Raw genomic sequence first — 7,801 nt, 5'->3', positions numbered from 1 at the left:
AGCCGTCTGTGTGCCTGGACCCATCGTCCCCCTTCTCAAGGACGGGCTCTGTCCACCTCCTATCCCCTACTGAATTCCCCATCGGTATATAAACACTAGGGCTCTGGTATCTCTCATCTCTTAACCCTCCATCTCATATCCCCTCCTGGTTCCCCCAGCCCCATCTACAGCAAAGCTCCTGCAGAGAGATACTGCATCCTAGGCCCCCAATTGGCCCTCAGTTGATGACATGCCCCAGCGAGGCTGCTCCATCATGAAGACTGCTGACCATGTGGCCAAGTCCAGCACTCACCTCTCTTTGGTATGCCACAGCTGATGAGCTCCCTCCTGGAAGCTCTCTCTAACTGTTCTCTGCTCTGACTCCACATCCTCCTGGCCAGTTTCCTCCAGCCCAAAACTGTGCCTTCTCACATTCCTCCTTCATAAGTTCTTTCTCCTTTGTTTGGTCTTCAGATGTCGGAGGCCTTGGCATGGTCCCAGGACCCCTTCCCATCTCTTTTACTACACTCTCCTCAGGTGATCACCTCCTGTCCCAAGGTCTTAAATATAATCTATGTCCTGATGGCTCCCAACTCACATTTATAGTGATGAACTCCAGATTTCCCTGGAGCTTTAGACTTAAATATCCAACTGCCTACATGACTTCTCCATGTGAATGTGTAATAAGCATCTCAGATATCACCTTGGGCAGAAAAATACTCTGGATTTTCTGCCCCTCAATACACCCCTCACTCTGTCTTCCCCATTTCAATAATTGATTGCCTTTACCATTTACCTAGTTCCTCCACCTAAATTCAGCGTTGCCAGCCCTAGGGGCCATCCTGCTCCTTCCTCTGGGCCTCTGGCTTCCTCTCTTGCCTGCCTTGTTATTCACAATCCATGTTCCATGCCTGTGAGAGTGATATTCCAATCCATGATTCAAATTCTCCAGTGGCTTCTAAAAGCTCGTTAAAATTTCAAACTCCTTGCCTGGTCCAAAGAACTGTGCCCATCAAGCCCCGGCCCAGCCTCTGCTCTCATCACATCATCCTGCCCAACATCTTCTACACTCTAGTCAAGCTGGCCTCTTCCAACTTCTTCCCTGAGAGTTTCTTCCTACTTTCTGGCATTTGCTCAGGCCGCTCCCATTGCCTGGCATGCTATTCCTTGGATCTTTGCTCTTATCATTCAGAGCTACATTCCCAGTAGCCATCACATCTCCCTGGATGAATGCTCAGGGTAGCACCCTCAACAGTCAGATAAGGCTTTACTTCTCCATTTGTTCATGGTTTCCCGCCATGGGAATTCAACTCCATGACAGCAGAGACCTTATCACTTTTACATAATGCTGTGTCCCCAGTGCCTGGGACATGCCTACGACATATCAGTTGTCGATAACTATTTGTTGGTGGAACAAGTAAGTGTCCTACACAGGCCTATTTTGCTTTTTCAGAAGAATTTTTTGAGTTGGCAAAGTCATAATTAGAACTAAAGATTAGACAGATTAACATGTAAACGAGAGAAAACTGGGCACAGAGGGATGTTTTAGGAGCCAGAGACAATGCTTCAAAGGAGGCAAGAAGGCAGATGTGACAAAAGTCAACAGCAGCCTGCACTGGAAAGGCCTGGGGAACCAGCATAGTCATGAACTGCTGATGATAAAACAAACTGTTTAATGCTTTCGGAGGAAAATTCTGTAGTATCTATTTAAAATATTCAGTGTTTACATTCTCTGACCCAACATTTCCGCTTCTGGAAGTTTATCCTACACAAAAACTCCCACAAGTGCATGAGGAGATATGTACACAAAAACACTCACTGCAGCATTGTCTATAATGGCAGAAACTTGGAAACAACCCAAATGTTCATAAACAGGGGACTGGTTACATAAACCATTGTATAGCCACACAATAGACCACATTCATGTGTTGCTATTTAAAGAATGATGCAAATCCACCAGGCGCAGTGGCTCACCCTATAATCTCAGCACTCTGGGAGGCCGAGGCAGGTGGATCCCTTGAGCTCAGAAGTTTGAGACCAGTGTGAGCAAGAATGAGGCCCCAGCTCTACTAAAAATAGAAAAATTAGCCAGGCACTGTAGCAGACACCTTTAGTTCCAGCTACTCAGGAGGCTGAGGCAGGTGAATTACTTGAGCCCTGGAATCTAAGGTTGCTGTGAGCTATGATGCCAGGACTCTCTACCCAGGGCACCGTGTAAGCCTGACACTCCCTTTCATAACTGACACCTTTCCATACCTCTTGCTTTATGTCTCCCACAGGCAATGAAGTCCAAATGCCATACAGGTGTGAGGGTTGTGGCACAGCCAACATTGGATGCAAATCTTGCTTTGCAGTGGAATAAAGGAAGATTTCAGCAGAGAAGTGGTAAAAGAGGGTGGCGCCCATGGCTCAGGGTAGGGCGTCAGCCACATACCCCCAACCTGGCAGGTTTGAACCTGGCCAGAGCCAGCTAAGCAACAATGACAACTGCAACAAAAAAATAGCCAGGTGCTGTGACGAGCGCCAATAGTCCCAGCTACTTGGGAGGCTGAGGCAAGAGAATCACTTGGGCCCCAGAGTTTGGAGGTGCTGTGAGCTATGATGCTATGGCACTCCACTGGGGGCAAGAAAGTGAGACTCTGTCTCCAAAGAAAAAAAGGAAAAAAAAGAGAAGGGGTAAAAGAAAAGACAGATTAATTGATGTTCTAAATCCTTTCAGATGGCACAGCACACACTTTACCCATAGAGCTGAATGTTTCTTTTCTTCTCTACTAGTTTCAGTCATGACTTCTGTGGAAGTGTTCATGAGCATTCCCAACTATCACACATGGTAGTTGAGAAATGCTTTCAATATTAAATAATTCATATTCTCTTAAATTTGTATATCTGCAGGTCTAGATGTGAACAGAAAGCTTTTAACACTGAGTCTTTACATTGGCCGCTGTATGGATACTAAATATGGAATACTAGAATTTGAAATAGTTTTATTTTATAAAGACATTATAATTCATGAATTACATGAACTTAAAAAATCATGTAACAAGACTTAATTAAATTTTCATGAAATAAAATTTAAAATAATCGGCTTTATTCAAAATTTTTGCTTTAAAGTCTGGGTTGGGTGGCTCATGCCTATAATCCCAGCACTTTGGAAGGCCCAAGCAGGAGGATCACTTGAGCCAGAAGTTTAAAACCATCCTGGACAACATAGTGAGACCCTGTCTCTGCAAAAAACAGAAAACTTAGCCAGACATGGTGGCAGGGTAGTCCCACCTACTTGGGAGGCTGAGGTGAGAGGAGGGCTTGAACCCAGGTATTCAAGGCTGCAATGAGCTATGATCAGGCCACTGTATTTCAGCCTAGGAAACAGAGAGAGACACTGTCTCTCTAAAACTACACACAAAAAAAGCTTTTAAAACCTTTAAAGTTGGCTTGGCACCTGTGGCTCAAGTGGCTAAGGCACCGCCACATACACCTAAGGTGGCGGGTTCGAATCCAGCCCGGGCCAAAACAAAAATGATGGCTACAACCAAAAAATAGCCAAGTGTTGTGGTGGGCACCTATGGTCCCAGCTACTTGGGCGGCTGAGGCAGGAGACTTGCTAGAGCCCAGGCGTTGGAGGTTGCTATGAGCTGTGATGCCACAGCACTCTACCCAGGGGGACAGCTTAAGGCTCTGTCTCAAAAAAAAAAAAAACTTTAAAGTTTTCGTATTAATTCATTTTAACTAATAATTTGGTATTTTGCCTTTTATTTTAATAGATAATTGATATCTTTTGATATCTTAGGCTATTCAGGCTTTCTAACAAAATATAGGCAATCCTGGAGTTACAAACATCCAACTGATGTACAATTTGCACTTATGAACAGATGCTATTACAGGTAATAGGTAAATGTACCTATTCCAATTTACATACAAATTCAACTTCAGAACAAACCTACACAACCTATCTCATTTGTAACCCACAGAATTCCTTTCACTTAAATTGGGTAATTTATAAACAACAGAAATTGCTACAGTTCTGGACACTGGGAAGTTCAAGATCAAGGCACCAGAGGCTTCAGGAAGTCTGATGAGGGCCTGCCCTTTATAAGTGGTGCCTTCTATGCGTCCTTATAGGGCAGAGCGCCAAGCAAGCTCCTAAGAGCTCTGAGAGGGCTGTAAAGTCTACTCAGAAGGGCAGAGCCCCCAAGCCTTGTCACCTTCCAAAGCCCTGACTCAGTACCATCACCTTGGGGACTAGGTTTCAACATAGTAATTTTGGGGAGACACAAACATTTAGACTATAGCAATTGACTACATTAGAATTAAAGGAAACTTTTTTAAAAATACAGAAATCAATTTTAATTTCTTAGTGTTTTACATTTATTTCTATTTACATTTTTATTTAAAAGTTCATACTTTTGGCTCAACGCCTGTGGCTCAAGCGGCTAAGGCGCCAGCCACAGACGCCTGAGCTGGCGGGTTTGAATCCAGCCTGGGCCCACCAAACAACAATGACGGCTGCAACCAAAAAGATAGCCAGGCGTTGTGGCAGGCACCTGTAATCCCAGCTACTTGGGAGGTGGAAGCAGGAGACTGGCTTGAGCCCAGGAGTTGGAGGTTGCTGTGAGCTGTGATGCCAAGGCACTCTACCCAGGGGGATAGATTGAGGCTCTGTCTCAAAAAAAATAAAATAAAATAAAGTTCATACTTTCTTCTATACTTTTTATAAAGTGACTTTGGGGGGCAGGCGAGGTGGTTCACACATGTAATCCTAGCACTCTGGGAGGCCGAGGTAGGCAGATTGCTTGAGCTCAAGATCAGCCTGAGCAAGAGCAAGATATCATCTCTAAAAATAGCTGGGCATTTATAGCAGATGCCTGTAGTCCAGCTACTTGGGAGGCTGAAGCAAGAGGATTGCTTGAGCCCAGGAATTTGAGGTTGCTGTGAGCTACGACACCATGGCACTCCCTTTTACCCAGGGTAACAAAGTGAAACTCTGTCTCAAAAAAAAAAATAAAAGAACTGTTTTCCTCCTACCATATCCTCAAAGTGAGAAAGTCTTCAAGGCAGAGCAGGAATGCTCCCAGAAAGGCAGGACAAACCTGCATGCTCAGGACCCCTGCAGGTGCCTCTAGAAGAGGCCCCTTTGGGCAATTTTTCTGAAACACAGGAGCGGCCTGATCCAAAAGGGAACTGATGACACCACCTCTAAACACACAAGTTCTGTGATCCTCAGTCACAGAGTTGCTCCCTTTTAGTTCACCAAAGTTTCAAAGGCCTGAGAGTTGGTTTGCTGTCAGGGCACCCTGTCACAGTCTGAGAGAGGGGACGGAGCCCCCTAGGGAAGCAGCAAGCTTTGAAGAGGCAACAACCAAGTGTGTTCTTCTATAGCTGGCGGGCCTCTGCCTGAAGACACAGGAAAACCCAAGTTACCTCCACCAAGGTGAGCACGGGGCAGGAGGAGGGACAAGCGAGAACAGCAGGCATGGGCCTGGGGACACCTGTATTTCCAGGACAGGAAGAGAGGAGAAATGAGAAATAAAAAAGGCAGGAGAACCGAAAGAGTAAATTCAAGAGAGAGAGAGTGGGTGATCAGATGGAACAGGAATTGAGAAAAGCTGTGTCTGTGGAAGGTGACCTTCAGGAGACAGTTTCAGTAGCAGCAGGAGCAGAGGTCACATCACAAAAGCCCAGCACATTCCTGGAACTGGGGTCAAAATTTCAGAGTGACTGGAGAACCAAGGGCTGAAGTACACTGAAGGGGTAAGGCTGAAGCATAGATACAGAGTTTGCCTTAGTCCTTAGCCAAAAAATACCAAACAAAATAAAATAAAAATTTGATTATGAGTGCAGGACTCCATAGGTCACTGTATCCTAGGACCAAAACAACTGTGTGCGTTACAAACCACATAAAATCCATAATCCTTGCAGGGGTGGGAGGACGACTGCAGTGGCAAAATCTGGGACCAGCAGAAACAAGGACTCCTGAGAGCAAAGGGGAGTCCTAGAAGTCACAGTATCAAGATACGGAGATGACCAACTGTCCAGGCAGCACCAGGAGAGGTCAGGCCCCCACTAATATGTAAGCCCAGGATGAAGCCCAGGCTTTGGTGGGTCAAACCACCCTGAAGGAAAAGGTGGGAGAATTGGCACACATGGGAGGTGATGTTGCTGGGCACCTGAGGTCCCTTCTGCTTCCCTTGTGGTGCCAGCTGCAGCAGGGCAGGCCCTGCTTGGTTTGGGAGAGTCAGCACATCTGGTTTATAGACTCTGCAAGTTACCGTCACATGGCCTCACCCTCCCTCCTCCTGAAGGCGTTAAAACATGTTTAAGTTAGTGGCATCTCAAATCACAGCTTCATAAGAAAAAAGAAAAAGAAATGTTTTTTTCTTAAAACACACACACACATTTAGTAGCAACACGGAGTGGTGTTATTTTCTTGTCTGTCTCCCCAGCTGGCCTGTGAGTTCCCCAAAAGCAAGACTGAGTTTTGTCCAACATCATGCATCCTGAGAGTGTATGGAGAGTAGCAGATACCTGTTGGTCAAAGGATGAATGCTTCATACTCAGCTAGATGTGATGGACCTGAATATAGATAACCATATTATTTTTGATCTGGTCAAGTTCAATCCCGTCAGATGACACAAAGGGGGGCTCTGTGAAGAATGACTTGACAGGCTGGATGCCCTGACACATGCCTATAATCCTAGCTCTTTGGAAGCCTGAGGCCAGGAGTTCAAGACCAGCCTAAGAAAGGGCTGCATCTCCACAATAAATAGAAAAACTAGCCAGGCATCGTGGGGGTGCCTGTAGTCACAGCTCTTCAAGAGGCAAAAGCAGGATTATCTGAACCTAGGAGTTTGACGTTGCTGTGAACTATGATAATGCCACAGCACTCTGTGACAGGGTAACAGAGTAGGACACAGTCCTACAAAATGTGACTATGTCTTTTAAAAAAGAGAGAGAGAAAGAGAATGATTAACAGAAAGAAACCAGGTATGACCAAGGCTTAAACTACACCTGACTCGCACCTGCATGGCCTACACATACCAAGTATGAACTTCCCAGATTCGTCACTATTACCAAGCAAAAAACCACCAGTGGCCGTGGTGGGATGAGGTTTGAGTCCTGAGAGAACTGAGAGCCACTGTGAGGACCAGGGCCACCAAAGGGCGCAGTTAAGCCTGCTTCAGGGTTGGTTCTGGTTGCTCACCCCCTCCCAGTTTAAGATTTATCCAACAATAATCCCATTTTTAGGGCCCAGTCTACAGTGTGAGAAGCTTCTGGGAGGACCTCAGGCCCTAGAGGACCTGTGAGGCATCCAGAGGCATGAGAGGGACAAAAGAACAGGAGCAGAGGCACAGAAGCCCCAGCAAACCAACCTGGGCTCACACTACACAGATGGTGTCAGCATTTTGCTTCTTATTCACACATTTGTATCTATTTCTATGTTTCCCCTTTACTCCTTAATAAGAATTCCTTTTCCAAAACCGCCAGCTTTATCTCACACATACCAAAGAACAAATGGAATCAAAGTTCACTCCCAGGCCCAACTCCACTGATACTGGCTGTACAGTTTTAAGCGAGATGGGCACTGTGCACCCACCTTCCCAGTGGGCAGCATCGCCAGTTTTACAGGAAGGAGTGGAGGCTCGGAGAGCTGATCTAACTTGCTCAGGATCCCACAGGCACATGGTGATAGGTGGGATTCAAACCCCACTTCAAAATGCACTGGGAAACGCCACTTCACCTCTCTTGTGTCTCCACTCACCTTCAAAAAGGGAACCATAGAGGGGCTAGTGCAGGAATCAAGTGAAATGATTGGCCACATGGTAAC

Source organism: Otolemur garnettii, unplaced genomic scaffold, assembly GCF_000181295.1.
Source record: "Otolemur garnettii isolate 467f Iridium unplaced genomic scaffold, OtoGar3 scaffold00091, whole genome shotgun sequence".
NCBI lineage: Eukaryota > Metazoa > Chordata > Mammalia > Primates > Galagidae > Otolemur > Otolemur garnettii.
This window is presented reverse-complemented; position numbering follows the sequence as displayed.